The sequence below is a fragment of the Ptychodera flava genome, chromosome 6 (genome assembly GCF_041260155.1).
Source record: "Ptychodera flava strain L36383 chromosome 6, AS_Pfla_20210202, whole genome shotgun sequence".
Taxonomy (NCBI): domain Eukaryota; kingdom Metazoa; phylum Hemichordata; class Enteropneusta; family Ptychoderidae; genus Ptychodera; species Ptychodera flava.
The window spans coordinates 24,536,350-24,562,211 of record NC_091933.1 but is presented as its reverse complement, the minus strand read 5'-3'; the positions used below and the strand labels follow the sequence as shown (position 1 = coordinate 24,562,211).

Genomic DNA, 25,862 nt, shown 5'->3' with positions numbered 1-25,862 from the left:
CAATAACAAAGTTTTTAAAGGACAAAATTTGTCATTGTTGTTTTGTCATACAATTTAAAATATTTTGACAAGTGTTTATTCTTGCATATTAATGATATATCGAAACTTGACCTTTTTAAAAAGAATTTCACTCATTAACCCTTTTATACAGTAGGATTTTGTAACTTTTACTGATAACCAAATGCCGGAGGGAGCGAAAAAGTCTGCTTTAGGGTTTTTTCTAATGAGTCAGAATGAAACTTGAAAAAACCAAAGCATTTTCCCAAAGAATGTGTGCATTGATCCAGGGAACAAAAAAACATGCCGTTGCCAATCAATATTTTCTCTTTTGTTGCTATCTCAGAATGTGTAGTCAGGTATCAAAGTGCTGGACAAGTGTATTTCAGCAGTGAAGCATAACTCCAGCTTTCAACTATAAGAATATGATAATAGCAGAGAAAATGTACCATTTTATGCATAAAAGCTGTACCTGATGTGATGGTTGTAGTCAGGAGGCTGAATTAATTTTTCTGATATCTTTACGGCAGCACTACTTTATTTTTTGCTTTGTGCAATCATATATTTCCTTTCAAGACCATAACAAAGGCAGGGAACCCCAATCATTGCCTCCATTTCAGTCTGCCGTGAAATATTCTCGAAATGATCTCTTGTCATTTGATCGTCATAAGCCAGGATAATATCATCCAAGAATTTGTGACAGACAGTTAATATAAAAATAGAATATATTGTCAGCTAATATTTGCTCATTCTGAGTTGGCTGGAGCACATTTGTGCAAAGAGTGTAATCAATATTAATGTATGTTTATCTATTTCACCATGAGTCACTCACTCACACTGACTCCCCCATTCATGAAGGTGCCTCTGTTAGCCTCAGCACTTGCCTGAACTGAGCATGCTCACACGGGACGGTGGCGACATAGGCTTAATGCATTTCCCAGTGAAAACGTTATTACTGTAATTGGATTGATGCAGAGCGCAGTAAAGGTAGATGTGCAAAAAAGCAAGGTAACATCGTCTGGATTGAGAGTGTGTGACCGCGCCTTACAACGTACTGCAAAAAGAACTGTTCCTGTACACCTACTGTGCTGACTGTCATACTGTGTACTATCTGTTTTCTTATCTGTCTTCACCGCTGTAATTTTTACAAAACCCAGGAATTCAGCATTCTACCAGGTCAGTACTTTTGCTTCGGTAAATTTTTCCCCAAAAATTGACAGAAGTCACATTCACGTGTTTTCGAATGAATGAGAGAGCCCTGGAAGGTGATGGGTATGTTCAATATAGCAAAGGAAGGGGGTGCACAGGTCACTTTCTACGGGGAGGTGTTTTCATTTAGCAAATATTCCTTTATGGCATAATGATTAAATTAACCTAAATACTTGGCGTTTTGCTTGTTCAGCACATCCTACAAAACTAATCAACGATGTCTGCTGTGAGTAATCTTGCCAGACTGTATGGATAGCTGTGAAAAATGACTGATTTCAACATGTATACACCCTTTTGCCACAGTGCTCTCTCATACCTTATTTGTATTTGGCTTGTCTGTTTATTGATGGGCTCTCCTATAATATTGAAAAACACATAAACAGTCTTATAGTTCAGCATGCAGTGTCGGTCAAGACATATCTGACAGAATATGCACACAAATGTCAAGCTGAGACATCGGAATGGGAGGTGGTACTTGCTGTCAGGAGTGTGCTAGTTGATTGCCCTCAATGACTGTATGGAAAGGCAGGTGTCAGATGCTTCAAGTGAAGGAATTGTAGGCCTCGTCACACTTCATACTGCCAGTCTCTCGCCTTTACGGATGTGGATTTTCTGACACCTAAAAGATCTTGTCACACTATTTGTCACACATTGTTGTGTCCTGTACAGATTCCGATAAAAGGTCACTCAAACGGGGAGTTTTTCACTTAGAAGAATTAAAATTTCCTGTAGTTGCATAGACTGATGTAAATGATATATGCATTTTTTTTTGAGGGACATAATTTATTAAGGAATTTTAATTACTCCTGATCTCTAAACCACACAATGGTGACCTTTTTCAAATTGAATATACTTATAAATGTATGTGTGAAAGACTGGATTCTTCAATAATTACTTTTGTGTACTGTTTCGTTATTGTTTTTTTCATTTTCATATATATTTTACACAGTCAAGTGACAGAGAATCGGGAGATCGTGTTTAACATTCTAATTAGCAAGCTAATACTCCCAAAGGATTTTGTTCTCAACGGCATTACGCGTAAGAAAGTCTACAGATATCCATGGCAACAACTCATTTTAGTCATGTTCAAACATCAACCCACCATTGGCATCATGAATGGAAATATAATGCCAGGAATATTGATGTCCCATCTCACCTGTCAGCTGTTCAGTTCTTACAATGTTTTATTGACGGGACATAGACATCGTTGAAGGTGTTTTTCTATGCTATGAAATACTATCTAAAATCCGACCATGAGTGTAAACAATCTTGACGGTACATGCTGTTAGCTAGAGCCCATGAAAGTCTTGCTGTACAGCGTGGCAGAAGTTTGCAGTGAGTGAAAGCAACCTGTTCATCCATTATTTTTTATCTTTCCGTGAATGTGGTGAATTGGATCATGGACCAATCTTCCAGCATCCTTCAAAGTACCAACCAGTGTTATTTTCATTACATTTTATGATTCACAAAAATAAAATGAGGTGTAACAGAACTAAAAAAAACAGACAGAGAGAGCCTATCTGGGCATTACCATATCTTCCAACCCACCTTGTCATTGGATATACACGTTGATAGTACACAAAGAAGACAAGTCATGCCCACAGACAGCATCTGTGTACCTTTTAAGGCACTCGAATATTGACAACTCAGAATGAGTCATGCTTTTATTCTAAACATCAAACTTCTCGAGGTTAACTGACAATATTAAATGATGCTAAAATTCAGTACCTATGAATTCATCATTAGCCTAATGTCACTGTCATTGTCATTGTCACTGACAAAGTGACTAGCTGTTTTCAATCCACTCTCTTTGATACCACCTGGCAGTGCTGCCTGTACTGATGGTCATGTATAAGGTACAATTCTTAAAGTTCACTGAGTCTATGAATCTGCTGTAATTCTGGTAATTGCCTTGCAGAGAATGTGGGTGTACCAATAATAGAACTGTCCTTGAAAAAGGTCATAAATAAGTAATGAATGAATAAACCAAAATACGCAAAACAATCAAATTACAGCTGGGCATTCATATCCCTTGCGTGAAGGAGAAAGATACAGATGCAAAATTACCAAAAATAAGATTTAAGACAAGTAAGGGACAAGCAAACCCAGTTACTGCACATTTTAACGGTGGGTCATGTCAGAGGATATTGCAAAGCATGTTGGGTAATGGTCGCCAAGGTTCAACAGACATCAGTGGTGGTAAAGATGTTTTGGGTCATGACCTCATTTCATAGCAGTCTTTGAAAGTAAACTCAGAATCCCAATGCTCTTTGCATAAAGTATCAGATGCCACAAATTAAATTATAAGACCATAGTGAAATTGTCCCCATGAATATCTGTCAAAAAGGATCACGTCACATACTAAACTTATTCAAAGCTTAGGACGTTGCATATTTGAACCTTTTAAAATTACCTTTGGCGTTCATTAATTTTCTAAAGTGACCTTTGACCTAATATATGGCATTTAGAATACAATGTCTTGTAAAACATTTGCACACTATAACAGTCAATGAGTGCTTGCAAATAGATGGGCAATTTTCATCTATGGCATGTTTTAGTCTTACATCATGTCACTGTATTTACTTTATACTGATTGGAAATACTCTATACTTCTAGAACTCTTCTCTTACTTGCCTTCAGATATGGCACTTAGTCCTTTAATGAGTTCTTGTCTGTATCAGAAATTACATGTATGGCATGTGAATGTGATAGACATTGTAAGCATAACTAAGAGCAAGTTGACAATCTCCTTACAGCATTGCCATATTAGATTCAGGCAACCGACGTTTTGCCAACTTTTTGGAACAAAATAACTAAAAATGCAGAAAGCAACTTTTCATCCCTTGCAATTAGTATTAGTCAAAGTTCAGTGTTACATCGTTCAGTCCAAGAGCCTAAGAAATTTACATAATCCTAACCTATTGATTCAGTATTTGAACATTGCCCATACCATAATGTGACATTTAAATATTTGGGTTTTTTTCAGAATATTTGTATATTATCGATTCTTACTGACATTTTAGCAAATGCAGGACACTGTAGAGACCCAAAATGTATCAGAAAAAATTTAGCAAAGACTGACTAGCTGTACTAGAAGAGTTATCCCGTGGAATTTTAAAAAAAATTTCTGCTAGGATATATCCAAACTGACAGGAGTAAATATTTCAGATGAAGTTGGATCACATATATTGCTGAATCTACTTTGCGTGGTTGAAGTATTCAAAGAGAATGGATAATATTTCTAATTCAAATTCGACATTTCTGAACTCCTTGGCTACCATAGTTTGGCCCAATCCATTTCTAGGGTAAATGGTCATCTCACATGTTCATTGGGCTATAACTCCTTGAGTGCTGTAATTTTTCCCACCAAAATTCAGGTGTAACATTTTACCAATCTTTATGAATTTTTCTGTAATTTTTTGATTATTTTGGACCATATGGATAACATTTCAATGGCTGCAATTTTTGACTAAAATTTTGGGGAAAATCTGAAAAAAACTTGTCCAGATCTAAAAAACGTTGCTTGCTATGTCATATTATAAAAGGCAACAAAAATTGACTTTGGCACTCAAAGGGTTAAACATTTTCTCTTCATGGGCTTCACTTTCTGACTTTGTATTCAACCCATGAGGCGCCAACTCCTTCAGAGTAGGAATGACCATCGATCTCCACAATGTATTCCAATAATTTCAGCAATAAATATTAGACATGGGTGTTCACTTTTAGTGACATAAAAATTATCAAACAGATAGTTACAGGGCTGATTACTCCATTTCAGTAAGTGCGCATTATCAAGCTGGTATGCCAGCAATCAGGATTCCCAGCCTACAGGTTATTTCACTGAAGACACCTATGCCCCTGGTTTTTTCCTTCATTACTGTCAATCCTTGTGCTGTCACATACTTGCTCACAAATCCAAAGCTGTATTGCAATCTTTGCCTTCTGTTGCCTCCCGTTGGCTTTTTCTGATGAAGAAAACGACAGCCTCGCTGATCATCTTGCTGTATTTTCAACAATCGTGGCTGACGCAATGTCGGTCCTTCTTAATTTGGTGAAATCACAAAATTTACAATGTGACAGCTTTATGGGGGGAGAGCAAAGTTGCCAAATCACTCTTTTCATGTGAGCTTGCAGTAATTAAAGTCAGCGATACCCGCCACTGGGAGTTGACATTTTTCATACTATACTTTAATGAGACTTATGATTTTACCAATTACTCACAGCACCTTTCGTATTATCAGTATGTCAAACAGAAAAACTAGCTTTTTTCCAGACTTTAATTTCTCTAGCAGATTATAAAGCACCTATGCAAAGTGCTCACACTCAGGTGAATTCTAACATGATTTCTGATCAACGGAAATTTTCATTTCAACCATGGTATATATGTGTCAAAATCTGATATGCCAATTCGGCAGCTCTCAGTTGAGCTGAGCTGCAGAATAACAAAACCCAGTCTCAAAAACTGGTGTACATCTACATTTATTGCAAATTCTAAAGTCACATATTTATTTCAAGATGTCAGTGTGATTGCAAAAATAAAATGTAATACCCCTATAAGGTATTTCACATGTTGGATAAGGGGGATTTGGATACAGGCATTAAAACAACGATAGTTTGGCACAGTCTGGTCGAAGCTAAAAATTCCCAAGTTTTAGAAATATACTTGTGAACTTTCTAGAATTTATATAAAGTAGCATTAATATACTGTGTGTTTTTTCCCCATTGATTCTTACATGAAATACCTGTAAATACCTCATGTACGCTTTCATGTGCAGGCAGATTGCAAGATTTTAGCATTTCTGGGTTTATTCCATGCACTTTCTTTACATGTATGCATGCATATTTACTATCATCAGATCTTACAGGAAAATAGCAATTTTTATTATTTCCAGTTAAGGATTGTGTTTTGCATTATATTTGTCACACCATAGCTTGCACTTTAATACTTGGATCAGAAACATGACAGACAGTAGTCCCTCAGATGGCCTGTAACCCATATATACCTATCCTTGAAATGGAACAGTCTAAAAGTGTCCTGTGACTGAGACATTTTGACATTGAGTATTGTGCTGTTTTGAATAAATAACGACCTAAATTCTTTTGTGTGAACACAGTCTCTCATTCATTTCATTTACAATATATTGATTACGGTGAAGGTTATTTTTAACCGTTCCTTTGAGAAAGATCGAAATGACATTTAATCCCTCATTCTGTGCTTTTCATGACATGTGATGTGTGAAAGGACGCTTTGTCATTTGAAGAAAAATGGCTATTTTTTTAATCAGTCTTGTAGAAGCAAAGGCACGAATTTCACTTCACTTTATGAAGGAAAATATTGTATGAATGATAAATTTACATATTTTACTAATCTTGGCACGAATTAAAAGATACCTTGATATTTTTTGTGACAAATATTCCCGCAGATGGTTGTTGAATGGGCATTGATTCCACACAGCAGGGTGTAAAATTATAAGCGCAGCTGTGCTATCAAATTTCAACAACTTTCACTAATTAGTTTGACAGTCAATAAAAGACGTCAATGTTTACAGTTTTGAAACATAAAGAATCATTTTTGTGGAATATTTTTAGCTTATTCTACAGCGGAGTCTTTTAAACCCACATGGAATTGCTGAAAAATCCAAGCAATTAAATCTTTATACTTCATTTTTTTTTATCATTTCATATCTTATTGCTTGTAATGCATTTGCTATAAACTATCCATTCTGTTCCACAATAAAATACTGAACAGAAAAATTGGGTAATTGTTGACGAACTGTGAATAAAACCTGGTGTGTGTGTCTACCGCAAGATACAAAGCTAGATGTACAGAGAAAATTGCAGTTGAATAAGAATGAGAGAACGTTGGGAAAGGTAATAATTGGATGATTTGATGTCATTAGTTTCCAAAAGAAAGCAGTTTTACTGAAAGTATTCCTGGTCCTGTCACCGCCCTAGAGAGGGAATGGCTTGCCAACTAAATTTCTCTCACATGAGGTTTGAAGTGCGATGTAAATTCACAGAAAGCCAAGCAAGCAAGTGTGACAAGGGTTTGATAAATGAGATTCAGTACCACATGAAAATTATCTAACATTGAGGTATTGTCCAGGTTTAACAAGTTTACTGAGGAGCGCCCCTAACCATAACAGGAAATAATTATGTTGTCATCTGTAGATGGAAATGCATTTACCATCAATAATGTCAAATGGAGATGTTTCCTAACCATGTCATTTGACGCCAGAAATTTCACCAAGATCAATGAGGTTCAACTGTCAGTCCTGATCTCTTCCTCTATTATGCAGTTTTCTGGGTCTGCATTTTGTCATCCTGTCGTCCTTATAGCCACTATCTGACTTTTAACTTACATGCACCTTTCTTTATTTTATTCCACTCACTGTTTTGCCCGCTTCGTTTCCTTGACATGATAATCTGATATGTTTCACCGAGCATTTTACCTTTCTTTACTATTCGACTCATCTGTCACTCATATGTTGCACCTCAATGTAAAATACATTAATAACTGATTTTCGTACTGACATATTGGTCTTCAGGAGTTGAAAAAAGACTTTTTTTTAATTCTGTACTTGGCAGTTGGAATGATCTCAAACAAAGCTTCTTGTATAATCTCTACGATTTGGCTTTCATACTTTACTCATACTAAGCTGTTGGCAGCTATTATTTTATTAATGTCAACCTTTGTCATAGATTTTACTATCTAAAACCTCAACATATCATGTGTCATATTCAGTCACAAATGACTTTCATCATTTATTAAACGTAATGAGCCATGACCTTTCCCCCCTGATGTTGGTTGTCATGACAAAAAGCACCCCCAGGTAAACTTATTCAAAAGCTATCGAATGAAAGCTCAAACTATTCCGTAAATTGTCAGCCCCGTCTGCCTCGTTCAGTGGTGTCAACTATGAGATCCTGTTTGTTTGTTCTCACTTATTTTCTCCAATGCCAGTATGAATTTTGAGGAAATTAACAACGCCTTCATTATCACATACAAATCAAATAATCAGGAAAGTATCAATTATTCAAGAAGGATATGATATCCAATGTGGCAAACAATGTAGTGTTGGTGCATTTTACAGAAAAATCTTACTGGGGCCAAACAGGTTTATTTACCACTCAAAGGATGGTTTCTTTTCAAAATTTATCTGATCTTTTCTAATGTCTTAATGTTATGACTAATGTAATCCGTCAAAAAAAGTCTGAATGGAATTTGCAGTGAATAAATTTTCATAAAAATAAATCATCCTGTCTCTTTTTTTTCCAGAGGTATTCCACATCATAAATAATAGAAACAGATTTTTTTGAATATTTATATTTCATCTTTGTAAACTGTAACATTTGACCTTGACTGCTCAATAACCACTTTTTTTGGTCTTAACAAGCAGGAAGCATGTAGCAACTGTTTTCATGCTTAAAAAACCAGAATGATATCAATGGAAATAGAAATGTTAAAGTAGAGTGTGCCTTGGGGATAGATATTCAGACTCACATTTTAACAATACATTTTTGATCTACCACTTGTAGGTCAGTGGACGCATGTTGAAGCTCATTGACTAATTTTTGTGAATGTCGCGGATTTAATTTTTCCCTTTGAGTTATGACAGGTGTGGCAGCCATCTTGGATTTTTTAATATTGGTAAATTAAGGAAATTGTTTCTTTAGTACAAAATTTGTGAGGTGACCCCTGATTTTCATTCTTGTCTTTGAAAGAGAATGTGAAAAAATTTGTTCGGGAAAGATTGAGCAAGGGTTTAAGTCTTTCTGTTTCAAGGTGCATACTTCCTTAAAATGTCCAAATAAAGTACTGTGGATATTTAATAGCAAACAAACTTTAATGTGCTTCTCATCAAACTTCTCTTGCAGTTATTTACTTGTCTCATTCAGAATTGTAAAAATGGCAAGTAAATCTTAATTTCGCCAAGTAAATAAAATTGTTCTAATGTCAAGCCTTACTTCACTGACAATGTGAATATATCTCTGTTTGTGTACAGATAGACTGAAAGATTCAGTTGCGTGCGAGCGCTCCGGTGCACTGCAACCTAAGACCCTTTACCATGTAAAGTCGCAGCCGCAGTGCGCCGGAGCGCCCGCATGCGACTGAATCTTTCAGTCTAGTGTACAGATTGAATTTTTGGTCTATTTTTGATAGACAGAAATGGAGATGAGGATTCAAATTTGGTATTTTTTCGTTCTGGAAAGCTTTTAATGGTTTCTATTCGATAATGGACAATTAGTATAAAGTGTTATGAATGTATCAATTGCTTCAAGATTCAATCCAACATGGCCCACGTCATGCCTTTTGGTTGCTCTATTGTATTTCCAAGTCATTATTGAGAAACAACTGAACCATTTCTTGCAAAGTTGGTGATGGGGGCAGTATGGCCTACATATGAAATACAGATGTTCAGCTATGTATTACTGAGCATGGCTATTCAGATAGTGTCAGATATGATTTACAGATGTGTTATTGTATATTTTGAACAATAACTTCAATAAAGCCTATACTAACTTTGATAAAACTCGGCATAAGGAGAAATTCTTAACAACTACTTGATGAAAACGTGTAATTTAATGTGGACTGTTGTGCACACATACCAATTAAATGCACTTTAAATTTCTTCAAGGTCTTGACAAACCAAATTCTGAAAATAATGGTGGCTTCAAGCCACAGGAATTCTCTAAGCAGTATGTGCTGTCACTAATGTAAGGACAAAGAAAACGAGTCATATTTTAAGAGAACTTGTTTGAAACAATAGGAACACAGACAAAGTCGAAAATGAATTTAACTAAATTCTGACAAATTTGACCACATAAGTCACTTTTGTGTAGAATTACAGAGGCAATAAAAACTGGTTGCAGAGGTTTCCTGTTGTTAGCATTTTGATATTTGATTTAAATCTGTGTTTACAATTTTCACATTAACTGATTCATTATGTTAAAGCATTGATTTGCAAATCTAGTGGACAGTCTCCTTGACATGCTGAACAGTTATCTTGCAAACTAAGTTCTCATTTTACAAAATGGTAAATTTCCATCTAAGTAACAACTGGAAGGAAGGACTGACTGACGGAAGTTACTCTGACAGACAACTGAAAGCAAGGATGAAGAGACTTATTTGTGAGATATTTGGAATTCTTTCAATCAACTAATGATCTGCAGTAGGAAACTTTCCACACAACTAATAGCCCTGATAAACACTACTGGTAATTTCTGTTTTTCAATGCAAGTAAGACGTGACTGTGATACGGTCCAGTGAACCACGTAACCTTTTATACCAGGATATTCCTAATGTGGAGTTTGTGTATTTATATGCATTCCCATCATGCCATGTAACTGCAGCAGCAGGTTAGCAGTACCGTGAAAAAATACTTCTTCATCTCTATATTATTTCGATCAAAATTTGTGTAGAAAAAGTGACATACAGTCCCCCAACCGTGTCCTAGGTAAATGTTGTCTGTGTAGAGCGGTCATGAATCCTGACATATGTTTGGTAACATCTCTACATGAACAGGACATATGGTCATGCCTATTTCTCCATCAGTAACTGTCTGAGTACATATTTTGGACTGGACATCAGCGATAGCAATAGCATTGATAATGACTGTAGGTTAGTTTGTTACTGGATATGGCAACGCATGGCGCATGGGTGACATTTCGCTGAATATGGGAATTCCAGAAAATTTTTACTTGGACACCTGTCGTTTTTACTGTGGAGCCTCTAGCATTTGCTTTCTGCATTTTGATTAAGAATATTGGCGGTATCAGAGTACAATATGTTCATATAAGAATAATTTCTAAAAGTCTCACCACAATATTTGGACATGTATTGAGTTTTGCATGTTAATAATAGATGTCACTATACAATCAGCCCTACAATAATTAGACCTTAACAACATCTTAGACATATACACATACCGGTATTCACTACACAGTGAACCTCCTGTGTTTTTTTTTCAACCCTCGTACAAGTATCAAAATTACGTTTGGAACTAGGACCTGGAGGGGCAAAGTGAAAAGGTTGCTGCAGGCATATTGAAGTCCTGCCCATGACAGACATCATGGCTCTGCAAGCAGTCAGACTTCCTGCCAATCAGGCAACAATGCTTTCATGTATCTAAAAATGCACAAACAGTATAAAACAGACCAAAATCTAACAAGTAATGGTGAGCTCTCCTTCACTTTCAAGGCTATTGCACAGTAATTACATCAAAATTTTAAATATTACAGCGGTACTAATAATTGCAACTGTAATTTTTGTAAGTTTTAACATTGACATATTCTTGCCGTCAATTGTGGTCTTCTCATGTAAAATACTCACAGAGTAGACCTAACAATTTCAGATACAAGCTTGGTGATATGTACATTGTGTAAATCCAGGAAGTCTAAAGAGTTTTCGCGACAGAAGAAATAAATCAGCAGCTGCAGTCTTGGGTCTCAGTGGACAATTGTCAAGTTATATACATGTGATCATTTTCCTAAAGTTTGAAATTTGTTTTTGTAGTGCAAGAATAAAATTTAATCAAATGATGATGCACCATCATAATTTTGCATATGAATTCTTGATCTTTGGACTTTGAACTGACAGGTGTACAGTAATCATTCATCCCATAACATGTCTATTTACACACAATCATTGACAGTATATTGTTAGGAAAGGAAGCAATTATTTATGAGGCACTTACCTCTCCAAGATTGTCTACAATAATTATCCCGTCACACAGAGTTGCCAAAATGTCAGCAAAAATTTCACTTGGTTGCCATGTAATTTTAATGAGTCAGCTGTTTGTCTAAAACGTGTTAAAAATCTATTTTTGCATAAAAGCCATTTATCTTGTATTCTATGTACAGATGAGCTGTCACTATGCCATTTTGTTGAGGATATGTTATCAGCCAGAATTGGTATATAGGGCTTTAGAAATTTTTAAATTCCACATAAGTCATGAGAAAATTATTTACAGCCATAATGCAGTCACCCCTTACAACAAGGGACTGCTCCACCTGCTCAAAGGAATCTATTTTCAATTCTCTTTTTCATTCTCAAAGTTTTAATTAATTCTCTTCCAAGACAAGAAAGAATTTCATCAGAGCACTCAATGGCATTTGTGATTCATTAATTGTAATTATATAAAATTACAGAAACCATTCAGATTTTGTGATATCAAATATGATTTTTTTAATCGTTTTATGAATGGATCACGGATAATTCTTCCTACTTCAGCTTTTCATCAGGTCTGATATGGAGATAGGCTAGAGATTGTCTGGTTTTGATTGCACTGTATCAATAGAATATAAATCCTTATTGTCAAACCACAGATGATGGACAGATAACGGTTTGGTTAAGTTCCAACTTAGAATTACTCTTCCTAGGCTTCACTTTACCACAGATGTGTTACTTGGATTAGTCTTGTCTACTTTTAAATTTATTGCAGGAGTTTAATTTTCCCTCCCCTATCGCCCCCCCCCTCCCCCAAATCGCTTTGACCATGACCAACTCAGTGGTGAATTAGAGATATTTTTAAAATCAATATTGTATTTGCCCTAATTGTAATTGTACAAATATGAATAAAAACAGCAACATCAATTGAATTCCGAAATCGTTCAAACAATCACGTTTTGTTCATATGTCATGCTGGTAATATACATAATCACAATTCATACCATTCCTTTTTCTGTAAGCAGGTTTCTACATTGTTTGCATATGCTTCATTTCCTATAAAACTACATTATCAGTGATCTTACATGTAATAAAAGAAGTTGTAATATATATGCAAACTACTTTCAGTCCAGTTTTCATGCTTTGATATTCACATAAACACTAGCATACAGATTTCACAAAACATGATGTGCCAAGGCTACTCAAATTTGCATATCAGGCAGTGTTTTCTCTGCATGATCACTACCCTATGCGCTTGGGTCACAATCATATGGGCGTATTTGCTTGCTGTGTTTTATGTGCGGTTTTAGTTCTGTCAGTAACTTTTAAAGGGCAGAAAATGGCTTGAAATGCGCAATTTGTTCAATTGCGCAGTCGAGAGAAACCCCTGATCAAGTGTAATTTCAATGCACAGCTAACACCAGTATTATGCAAATATATACCCTTGTACCTCTCTGAATTCAAGAGGTCCATCATGGATTTAACTGTACTGTCCTGTATTCTGTCTGGTGTATATTTTTGCCTTTTTATCGTTTATCTAATGTGTGTGCTGCCTGATAGTGTGAACATTCTATTAGGACATTGAGATTTATTGTCATGCATTAGTATGACTGTTGATTTTATTGCATGCCCATATTCAGATTAATCCCATCTGAGCCCAAATTATATACACATATATCGACACACATGCACAAATTATAAATTCATCGATCTTCACAAATCCACAAGCACAGTCACATGTCCACATGTAGAGGCACCTATACGAATGTATACCACTAGTTCCTTATACAGATTACAAATGTTCAGGCATAGGACTTCATAATAGTGTGGATCTAATAAACCTGATATTTTGTAAACACTGAGAAATGCAAATTTATTCAAACCTGAATCAGCAATGGATATCTCTCCTCACATGACAGTCCATTTGGAAAATTAGATACTGTATGATGTAATGTTTGCTGTCATATGATATGAAACAGCTCTATGCGTACACATCCCCCTTGGGAACATTATAGTTATTAAAATCATGACCATATCAAGTCGTTACTGGTTGTATTGCTGCAAGTGCAGAGCAATAAAATTTTATCTATCAGCTTAATTGAGCAGTAGGCTGAGGTTTGCTTTGCATGCAAAATTGTAGAAAAATAGAGGTAATAATTACTAGAGGGTCAATGCACCTCAGTGACAGTGAGAGTGTATTGTTTTTTCTCTGTTGCTTAACTGATGTGGTGGATTTAAATGTACCAATTGATGGTAGGAAAATCATAGATACATGAGCATTATTGGCCACTCTTGAATATTGTGAAATTCAAATTTTACATTAGAAGGAAGTTAAATTTTTATATTTACAAATCTAAGGATTTTATCTGGTCATGATACCAAAAGTTGCATAGAAGGAATAATGTATACTGCCGGGCCAACCAAATCTGAAAAAGATAATGTTGGTTGTTTTTACTTGTCTTCTCTATGTTCTGTTGCAATTTGTTCCACAAAAAATTGAGCAAACTTTGTAATTTAATTGAGTGTAATGTGTGTGCTGCATACTCAAAATAATTAGCATTGCCGATGTTGATTTTTTCTCTCATGAGAGTTTCTGAACTTGATTAAGGTAAAGGTTCTGAAAAACACTGCATGATCTGTGGATACTTTGTTCTGTGAGAGATTCTCAAGAATGTGAGTATGCTCTTGTCAAGAATGACTTCATTCCTTGTGAGCCATCACTGAAATTGCGATATGTGAAAGGAAGACAGCAGCTTTGTTGTGTCTGAAGACTCCATTCAGAGCTGATAATTACAAAGTGTTAGAATCTCTGTCACAGTCTCTAGCTGTTTTGGCCACCTTGGTTATCTCAATTTACTTAAAGCAAACGTTCTTTCTGGACAGGTCTTACATTGTAGAGTTTTTGATTACTTTTCCCACCATCTTGATGGGTAACTTTCATTTATTTCTGAGTGCATATAATATATTGCACACTCTTTTCTTTTTGGGTGACATACATCAGCAGATGTACATTGGGAACTTTTACATAGATAGATCCTGTAGGCTTCACAAAAGGTCTCCTGGTGATATTTCACAACATGAAGCATACCCTGCATACCCTGCTATTTGAAAGGCATGGTTCAGGCGTATATTGTCTTGCCAGGAAATTTACTTTAATACTAGATTACAATTTCAATGGAAAACAAAAGGCTATGGCACCTTCATCATGATCTTACAGAGTAGAACAAACTCGATCCCTGGGATCGATTCCCCTACCTTTAAAGGTTTTTCATTATGAGTGTAACCTGTTCATGGGCCTCTGGACAGGATAAGTCAATTTTCAACTCTAAGTATTTCATTGCTGATAACATTCTTTGTGAAGTGTTCTGCTGATCTCTACATGGTTTCTTATCTAACTTTTGCCCAAGAGGTCTGTTGTTCAATTATTGGGATAAACATTGGACAATGATGGTGTCTTTTGATTTTTGACTTTCGCCTAAGGTGTGGTGGATAGTTGTTCCAAAGTAAACAGTCAGGAGGATGTAAAAAATGTGAAAGAGGCTCCCCACCTAACTATCCAAAATGTTTTTGTGTCGAGTTTGTGTTTGATTCGTTGCAAAAATGTGTTCCTACATTCTTATCCGATTGTTTGTGTTAATGAAATCATAGACTCTCGAGAAAAACGGGACAGGCATCTCCGATAGAGAACAAAGGGTCTATGGGATTAGCAGCGTCTGATCTATCTTGGAATAATTAAGAGGTGTTAATGGGTCGGGGAAGGAATGAAGCAGGGCCCGATCGATTGCACAACGTCCGGTTCATAGACACGTGCATGCGGGTATACGGTAATGTTTTCGGATTACAAGTTATTCCGGATTACCCGCAAGTCCATTTTTAGAAATAAAAGTGTTACAACTATTTTGAGAAGAATTCGTCAAAATGGTTTAAAAGTACTTTTTACATATTGGTAGCGAGATTCGATGCAACTAGAAGTCTGCAGGGAGTCAGTATGTTGCTGTAAAGTGACAAAGTTTCGAATAGAAATCCGAAAAACATACCGCTGCAGTTCCAGACTTAACAGCAGTTGACATTACAGAGTTGTTTACATTCCGCAATCATCCATGTATCTCCGAATTTTCCCTCGTTTTTGCAGTTTTTTAACCGTCGGAATATTTTCTGTGCGAGGAGTGCTCCATGATTCGGTAAAGTATGTATGTTTATCTACTGAAATGTTGTTGTTTGAAAACTGTGAACGGCCAAATTTACGAGTACAGCGTTCAGCTTTGTGTAAATGCATGTCTACCTTACCGCCTCTGACTCCATCAACCGATGGATAGTCCCGATTTATCGCGAAGTTTCTCCTGACAGCGAAAGTCAGTGTTACAAATGTATTTTCTAGTACTTTGCGGATGTAAACATGTGTAGCTTATCCGAACTTTGGTGTTTCTTTAGGCTAAAACAGTACCAAAATGTTAGAGGTCGTTTTTGAGCTCCGATGGAGTAGTCATTTTTTGTGTTCCCTGATTTTCATCAAATGTTGCGTGACAGATGAAATAAAGGTCAGATTTTCGTTTCGCAGGACTGGGGAAGTGTAAACCTGTCTAACTTGTAAATGTTTGTTGTTATCGGAGATTTTTATGGTAGGGAATGTAAACTTATATTGTCGATATCTAGCAAGAGTTTTCTGTAGCGTCTATGGCTAAATGTACACTGTTTTTATCGTCTGGTTTTTTCCCGTTGGCTTCGGCTTGAATCCAAAATGTGATCTTCATCGTTACCGGAACATTCACCATGACTAATATCAAAAAACCCTCAAAATTCTCTGTGTCATTACTCGGAACGTGCCATGCAAGAGCAAAGTGTACATATTCAGAACGTCAGTTTGATCGTTAATGAGATTCAGTGTTAAGTACGAAGTATTGTTGTCGGGGACCGCTTGGCAAATAAACTTTAATGTATTCAAAGATAGATCGCACAAAGAAACCTCAGCAGTTGCCTGTCCCGTTTTTCTCGAGAGTCTATGATGAAATGTTTGGAGGATTTATTTGATGCTCCAATGCAGTGTTTCAAAATTGATGTGAAAATTTGTCTTTTTGACTTTTGAAATTACTGCTCAATGCTCAGGGTTGACCATAATTCCAAGGTATCATAAAAGACTTACATCGTCCATATATGTTTATACTGAGGAAATTTGTTCACTGGATTAAGATCTTAATTGTCTTCACAAAAGCACAAATGCAAATAAGAAATGTACACAATTACTAATGAATGATGACACTGAGACTGCTCGACCAGCCACAGATGAAGATATTGAATCACAAATACATCTAGTTAGGCTAGTAGCGGCATTGGTACTTTTGTAGTTCTGTAAAGAGGAATATCAGAAGTCTTACATGAAAATCATAACCTCTGTTATTAATTCTTTACAAATAATAATAAGTAGTATTAATCTAAAATTATAGGAAACCGAGGAATTGTCAAAGATATTTGGAAAAAATAATCACTTTTAAAGCAGCTCCAAGAAAGTCACATTTAGAAGCCTTTGCAATCCTATACCTTCCAAACATTGTTGAACGCACTCTTTACCTGAACTATCTCAAATCCATTTAAGTTTTTAATATAAAAATGACCTTTTTGTCTCGTAATAGAAATATTTTCAAGCCAGCCTCTCTAAAGGAAGTTTATGAATTGATGCATTTTCCATTTGTCATAATAATGGTTGTGATTAATTGATTTTTCTATTTCTATCGTGAATTGGCTGTATGCATACAGACAAGCTTGCATTGAGTATGATTACATTTTCAATACAAAGATATGGGTTCTTTGAACGTAAAATGTTACCATCAGTTTACTGTACATCATTCCATCCAATGGACAACATGAAGTGACGTTTATAATTATTGGAAATTGCACTTTTGTGGTGAAAAAACTGTGTCTCATCTGTTGATTTTGCAAAATAATTGTGAAAATTTCCCCGTTGGTAGCCTCAATCTCATTTCTTCGGAATTCCATCTCGCTAATGAAGCAAGCATGAATTTATTATGTTCATGCTTTATTAGCTCACATTTGGTTATACCAATGTGAGTTTATTGTATAAGCTGAAGTTGATGGCGTCTGTATGTATGTGTGTGTGTGTATGTATGTATGTATGTATGTATGTATATACGTACGCAAGTGAGTTAAGGCAGGGGTCCGGCGGGGGTCCAGACCGAATTTCGAGCTGAATTTCATTTCTCAAAAACTACCGGTCATATTTTGATGAAATTTGGTAAACATACGTAGTTTTGATTGCTCTTTCAGTTTATGTCATTTAAATTTGCATAAAAAGTGTCACGTGATTTTTATATTGATATTTTCGTGCCAAAATCGCGTATATTATTTATCGGCATATTCCAACTTGTAAACCACATTTAAACTATGTTTTTCGGCATATGATAAAGACAAATTCTTGAGTTAATCGCCTCAAATTTGCGCCAAATACGTACGATTTGTAGGAAAAGTCAATTCTTGGTTGAGTTTCGGTGATTTTTTAAAGAAACGCTACCAAATCATACATGTTTAAGCATAGACCCTCGAGAAAAACGGGACAGGCAACTGCGATAGAGAACAAAGGGTCTATGGGATTAGCAGCTTGCGATCTATTTTTGAATAATTAAGAGGTGTTAATGGGTCGGGGACTGCACAAGGTCCGGTTCATAGACACGTGCATGCGGGTATACGGTAATAATGTTTTCGGATTACAAGTTATTTCGGATTACCCGCAAGTCCATTTTTAGAAATAAAAGTGTTACAACTACTTTGAGAAGAATTCGTCAAAATGGTTTTAAAGTACTTTTTACATATTGGTAGCGAGATTCGACGCAACTAGAAGTCTGCAGGGAGTCAGTATATTGCTGTAAAGTGACAAAGTTTCGAATAGAAATCCGAAACACATACCGCTGCAGTTCCAGACTTGACAGCAGTGACATCACAGAGTTGTTTACATTCTGCAATCGTCCGTGTATCTCCGAATTTTCCCTTGTTTTTGCAGTTTTTTAACCGTCGGAATATTTTCTGTGCGAGGAGTGCTCCATGATTCGGTAAAGTATGTATGTTTACTACTGAAATGTTGTTGTTTGAAAACTGTGAACGGCCAAATTTACGAGGACAGCGTTCAGCTTTGTGTAAATGCATGTCTACCTTACTGCTTCTGAATCCATCAACCGATGGATAGTCCCGATTTATCACGAAGTTTCTCCTGACAGCGAAAGTCAGTGTTACAAATGTATTTTCTAGTACTTTGCGGATGTAAACATGTGTAGCTTATCCGAACTTTGGTGTTTCTTTAGGCTAAAACAGTACCAAAATGTTAGAGGTCGTGTATTTGAGCTCCGATGGAGTAGTCATTTTTTGTGTTCCCTGATTTTCATCAAATGTTGCGTGACAGATGAAATAAAGGTTAGATTTTCGTTTCGCAGGACTGGGGAAGTGTAAACCTGTCTAACTTGTAAATGTTTCTTGTTATCGGTGATTTTTATGGTAGGGAATGTAAACTTATATTGTAGATATCTAGCAAGAGTTTTCTGTAGCGTCTATGGCTAAATATACACAGTTTTTATCGTCTAGTTTTTTCCCGTTGGCTTCGGCTTGAATCCAAAATGTGATCTTCATCGTTAACAGAACATTCACCATGACTAGTATCAAAAAACCCTCAAAATTCTCTGTGTCATTACTCGGAACGTGCCATGCAAGAGCAAAGTGTACATATTCAGAACGTCAGTTTGATCGTTAATGAGATTCAGTGTTAAGTACGAAGTATTGTTGTCAGGGACCGCTTGGCAAATAAACTTTAATGTATTCAAAGATAGATCGCACAAAGAAACCTCAGCAGTTGCCTGTCCCGTTTTTCTCGAGGGTCTATGGTTTAAGGTATTGTTGTAAAGATACTTTAAGCCTAAGTTCGGGGATAGCAAAATTTCAGGGAAAAAAATGCGATCTACAAGTTGGAATTTCGAAAGAAATCTGGTCGCTTTGTGCGCGATCGGGCCATCTCACAAGCAATCCAAAGGGTCATGACCCCGTCGCCTGTTACTGAAACAATTTGTAATTTTAAGTTGAAAGTGTCTGCACACATCATCCCTCTTGTCTTGTTTGTGCTTTAATATGTTTTCTGTCTGTATTGGGTAAGATTTTAGTGAGAAAATTAACAAATTGGTTGTTATAGCCATGCTGAGACGTGGAAGTATGTCTCAGACAACCGTGACCTTTTGACCCCCATGCTTCCTACCTACTACTTCCAACCTAGTTCCTTCGTGGCTTTTATAAACATGGAAGTACCAAATGTATCTCCACAACATAAGCACATCTCTTCCTTATTTTATATTGTATCTATGTTGTTGATCTCTGCATTCTTCTTGCAGGGAAGCAAGAATACTCATGTTTGGATCGTTTTGTGTCCGACTCTGTTAATTAACCCTTGTCACCCCGTTCCTCATGCCGTGGACTTTGGCCTCAGGATGGCTGATGTATGGATTTTGTTTGTATGCGATGATCGGCCTTTTCTCTGTGTTCGACGTTCCACACAGTGCTTATGGACTATCTTTTGTTGTGAACACTAATGTGTCCTTTGTCACTTTGTTGGCTCGATGATGTTCCAGTTAGGAACTTTGTTTGTGATATGATTTTAGAGATTTTCTGTTGGTATCTCATGTTAAGGCAGTCTTGTTTTATAAATATTCATGAGCCCTAATGCATATTCATGATAACGTTTGACGCCCATGCCTTAACCTACTTGCGTACATTATGTCCGTCAACATCAAAAACATGCAAACCGCTGCACATTTCAGCTTGGTATTTGGTGTGTGGATGCATCCTGGGCTATAGATGGGATTTTATTCAAATGAAGTCTGCATTGCCAAAATTATGCAAATGAGCTTACAAAATGTCAAAATGGTCAAGAATTAATAGCTCAAGAACTGCTGTTTTGATTGCTTTGAACATTTGTGTGCAAGTACCTTGGGTGAACCCTATACAGTTTTATGAATATTGTGAAGATATCCTTAATTTTGTATTTTTGCTGATTTTTTGCTGATTTTTCTCATTTTCAGTAAAAATTGTTCTTCTCTGAAACCGCCAGCCCAATCGCTCTCAAATTTGGGTTGGATCTTTGCGAGGGTGTTACGCTTCTAATTTGTTGAAATTATGACAAAATTGGGAAAATTACTATTTTGGAGCAATTTTGTCATTTTTGGTCAAAAAATCTTAATCAGTATTTTCTTTTTAAAACCCCTGGACAGACAGCTTTTGTATTTGATACACAGATGTACAGAGATGACAATAGTTTGATATGTGGAAATTGTCCTGAAATATACAAATTTGTATTTTTAGGACAATATTGTCATTTTTGGTCAAGAAAACTTGTTCTCAAAATTACTTGTTTGATAGCTTTGTAATTTGGTATTAAGTCCCGAGGGATGTTATTTGATACATTTTCTGCTCAAAGTGTTGGGAAACCCCCAAATTTGTATATTTTAGGTAATTTTCTAAGTTTGTGACCTTAAATGACCTACACCAACCCAGGATATATTGTGAGACAGTTTTGAAGGCTGTGAACATAATTTTGTCATATTTGGTATCAATTTGTTGGAAAATTTGATCCAGAAAACAAAGCTGAGGTGAATTTTTTCATTGCGGACTAATTGTTGCAACTTTTCTATGTAAGACATACAAGAACTGATGAGAAATTTGGATCCGGGATAATTCCAGATGTTATAATCATCGCCCACAGTGGAAGGCATTTCACCATCTGTAACTAACTTAAGTGCTGTTTACATTAGAATGATAACACTCATGGCATTAATTAAAAAATCTCCAAGGTTGTAAATATATATTTCCTGTCATTTTGGCGTTATGTAATACCAAGGGATGGAACATTTGATATTCAGGAGGGGGTAGGGTCTAGGAGATTGATGAGGTAGCATTACTTTTTTACCAGATCCCTTGTACATTTTTTTACCCACTCCCACCTTTTCTTCTTATCAAACCTTCTCTGTCTATTTTTTGTTGTTGACATTTGCTTATGTATTTAGGATCTGCTTGTCCCATTGCTATAGAAGTTGATATGCATGTTCCTAAAGATGACCTCCAGTACCTAAGTTGGAGACCTTATTTGCTTTTGTCATTCCTGTTTTTGCTGGTTTAAATATTTCTCGAGAGACCAATTCAAACCGAATGTGAGCACACTGTCCTTGACGGTATTTTTAAGATTTTAAAATGACATTGCAATTGGGTGTTTTATAAGTACATGATATGTCTCTGTGACTGATCAAAGTAACACATGAGCTGTACTTGCTGGTGCTGTTTTCACTTACATCTATTACACAGCTTTCGACGCAAAGTCCACATAAATTTGTTGAATATGCCTCTATCTTTCCATTTAAAAGAAGGGCAGGAATTTAAACGTTAAATGTTCCAACAGTTTGTCAGTATGCTAAGTGTCAGAGGTAATACGTCATAGTATATTTAATAATTGAATAATTCTTAATGTAAATTTCCATGTTCCTTTGAAATTTTCAAGTTTATTTATTTATTACAGTCAACATCACCTCAAGTAAATATTCCTTGCGTGTCCTGTATCCATCATGATATATACCAAGATAAAAAATTTTGCTATTTATATACAGAAAATATTAAGCTTAAACAGATATTAAATTTATTTTGAATGTTTGTGTGTTTCTCAGCCTGTTCGCTCAATATTTCTGTATTAAAGGGCAAGTTAAGATGATAGCGCCATAAATTTTAAAATGACAATGATTTGAAGTTTTAGTGCCATCCTTGGTAATATAATGGCGAGGCGTAGGGTATAAAATATGCAAAAACATCAGTTGTCACCTCTATGATAAGTATGTCATTTAAAATACAAACCAATGTCCATAAAACTTTATTCCAAGTCATAAAAGTATATTTTATGTAAAAACTTTGAAGATTATGATGGAAGAAGTGTATGGACAGACATACATCATTGCAGAATCATAAAATATTTATGAAAGGTTCTTTTGGGATTTCACTCTTCACAGTAAAAATGTGAGTTATTGGAGCAGAAACGGTTGATAGTGTTGAGGACGAAATATTTCATGACATCCGAGTGGACAGATGATAGGATGAGATAGTATATTGCAACAAAGGACATAATGGAACGTTCCTGCGGAACCCAATGAGGGTGTGGGCAGGATGTCATACAGGATTCAATGATGAGTGCAGTAAGTTAGGCCCAACTGATTATGTATTTGGTGCTCTATGGCATTCTTTGGAAGCAATTATGCAATAATGTTTGTACATTTTCATGTAGTATGAAGTTCCTGCATGGTTATCAACACCATACAGAATGTTCCTTTATTCCTGGCAATAGCTAGGTATCCTCTTTTCCTTTCCCTCTAAATCCGTAGCTCAGCTTTGAAAAGGCACAAATGTATGTGAAGGAGTAGTTCTACAAAAATGACCCAAAGTTGACCAAAGCTTTTTGTAATAAGTTCCCTTGAATTTAACCACTAATTTACCATTAACAGATTGACATAATGGCTATCATATGTTGAACAGGAAGTGCTCATTCTTTCTAAAACAGCTGACAGCATTACTGTATGGGAACATGATTACCAAGAAAATCAACACATGTTGGTATTTTCTTTAATCTGTGTATGTGAAAACAAGAGACAGCATTATTAATTAATTAATCTTAATTAATCATTTTCTGATTATACACATAAAAGACTTCTAACTATGGCAACAATTAGGTATGCTGGGGATAGCCAGCATACTTGAGCAGCTGAATGAAACAATACTGTTTCATATTGATGGTGATGTATGCATGTACTAGGGCAGGCCCTTTCCTAGTGCCTGAGGGGATTTGGTGTGGTTTAGACGCATTTCACTAATGTTAATGGGTTCAGTAGTAGGTATCAATTGCAATGATAAAGCTATCATTCTGATGTTTCTATCATCACATACCCTAACCTCCCCAAAATTGTTACATATGTATGAAAAGGTTGAAATGCACCTATGTCAAAGTTCAAGCACACACGCATATACAATCCTGTAATTTGACAATATTTAATGGACGTTGTAAATTCTAGGTTGTATAAATGGATTCAATTACATTGTGCAGTGTGGCTGCGGTGATGGCGAAAACGCAATGTGATTTAATTATAAGGAACTGTAGCTGCAGGCCAGCTCTGCATACAGTTTCAGGTTATTCAGATCTTTATTTATCACAATTAGTTGTATTGCGTATATTTTGACAGAGAGTCAGCAATTCTGCAATCAGGTTGAAGGCCTGAGGGGTTGGAGTGCTGCTTGTGGAAGCTTTAATAGACTTGGCCCATTGTGATGGACTGATCAAATCTCTGAGCAGCCTTCAGGTAACATCGGAATCTTACGTGCCGCTCACAATAAAATTCTTTCCCTTGATCACGTCCAAGAGCTTTTGAAATGCTACAGATTTTATCATTGTAAGTTCAACAGATGTAGATAAGCATAGGTCAGCTGTATAGTGACACACATACCACGTAGAGATGCGTTTATCCATTTCTTTCTCAAATTTCGGTTCTTGAATATAATCTTGCCAACTTATGCAGATTGAATGTAGCTAATTTCTTTGATGATACAAATGCGTACAACATAAAATTTGACTGAAAGGTTTATGAAAAGTGTTTTGCCACAGACAAATCTTCATCACAAGCCTTGTGGATATATTTATGCAGTTTTGAAAGACGTTGTGGGTGCAGATTGAACAATCTTACAAGCAGCTCTTAAAAGCAATTTCAGTAAAAGATTTTAATTTTCCTACAGGCATAGGCTTATGAATCAGCAGGGCTTGAAGCACGTCCAAAGCAGCACAGGCAGCTGTTGAGTCAACACATTTATAAACAATGCTGGGAGTTTCTTGCAGACTCCTTTTGTAGTATTTTGTGAAAATAAATAGTGCACATCATTTCACTTCTGGTTGACTTCATGTAAAATGTTAACTTTGGTAGGCAACCATTCGCTGGTAAAATTTTCTGAACTCTCATAGCCTTCAGAGTTTATGGTCAGTAATTAATAATTTATACAGTAAAACCTGTCTAAACTGAACCGTTCTGTTCTGGGACAAAGAAAATTGTTTGGTTTGGAGAGGTGTTCGGTTTATAGAGGTCTTTTTAGCATAGAGTTCTATTGGAATGGGACTGGAAAAAAAGTTCAATTTAGACAGGTTTCCAGTTTAGACAGGGTTTGGTTTAGACAGGTTTAACTGTATTAGGTATTCAAATTTCAGTGTGTTTTGATCTGTTTGATAAGAAACCTCAATGGAACTTAACAAATCTTCTGCAGCTGTTAAGATATCTAAACCTTGAAATGCATTGTGTAGTTCAACTTATCACCGCCACTTTCAGCCATTTTTCTTTCATTGACCCCATCTGCATTTAAAATGCACTTTCCACCCATCCACCCTCCATCTTTCTAGTAATTGAACTTACAGGGACATCATTCGAAAAATCTCCATGCAAATGTTTCATGGTAATTTGTTGCTGTCTTCTTGTGATTGCTTATGAAGATACCAATCTGCCTTCAGGACACGCCTGTTCAGTAGAAGATCACTAACCATGTCAAGTACTGTTAAGTTGCCCCTGAAAATATTTCGAATTTCTATAAATGTCAATTATGCCTTTGATACTTAAGTTATGCATACAATTAAAAATATAATAACATTATATCCTGTTAATATTTGTTTAAACTATAGGCTTATCATCCAATTTTAAATGAGCAAAAAAAACCATTAGTTTTTGTTAATTAGCCTATATAAACATTTTGAAGTACTTGCAGGCAAATTACTGTTACCCTCTTTACAGCATACATTCAGTAAAAACATGGCACAGTGACTGACTAGGTGCTGCCTTTTCATCAGAATTGATCATTCATGTTTGATTTGTGTGTACATCAATTGTAAATTTGTTCCAAAATGGAACCATTACAACAGGCAATCCAAGCTCTACAGCAT

General features: G+C 36.0%; 1 protein-coding gene across 7 annotated transcripts in view; it reads left to right on the top strand.

Moving 5' to 3' along the window:
* Positions 1 to 853: 853 nt before the first annotated feature.
* LOC139135273 (synapsin-2-like) overlaps positions 854 to 25,862 on the top strand; it is a 105,356-nt gene continuing 80,347 nt past the window's right edge. For 2 of the 7 annotated variants that reach the window (XM_070702581.1, XM_070702583.1), the window contains exon 1: positions 865 to 1,173. The gene's annotated coding sequence lies outside the window, so the exon portion shown is untranslated. Of the gene's footprint in view, positions 1,174 to 22,908; positions 23,092 to 25,862 lie in introns of all 7 variants that reach the window. The other 5 variants (XM_070702582.1, XM_070702589.1, XM_070702585.1 and 2 more) reach the window with 5 other exon arrangements.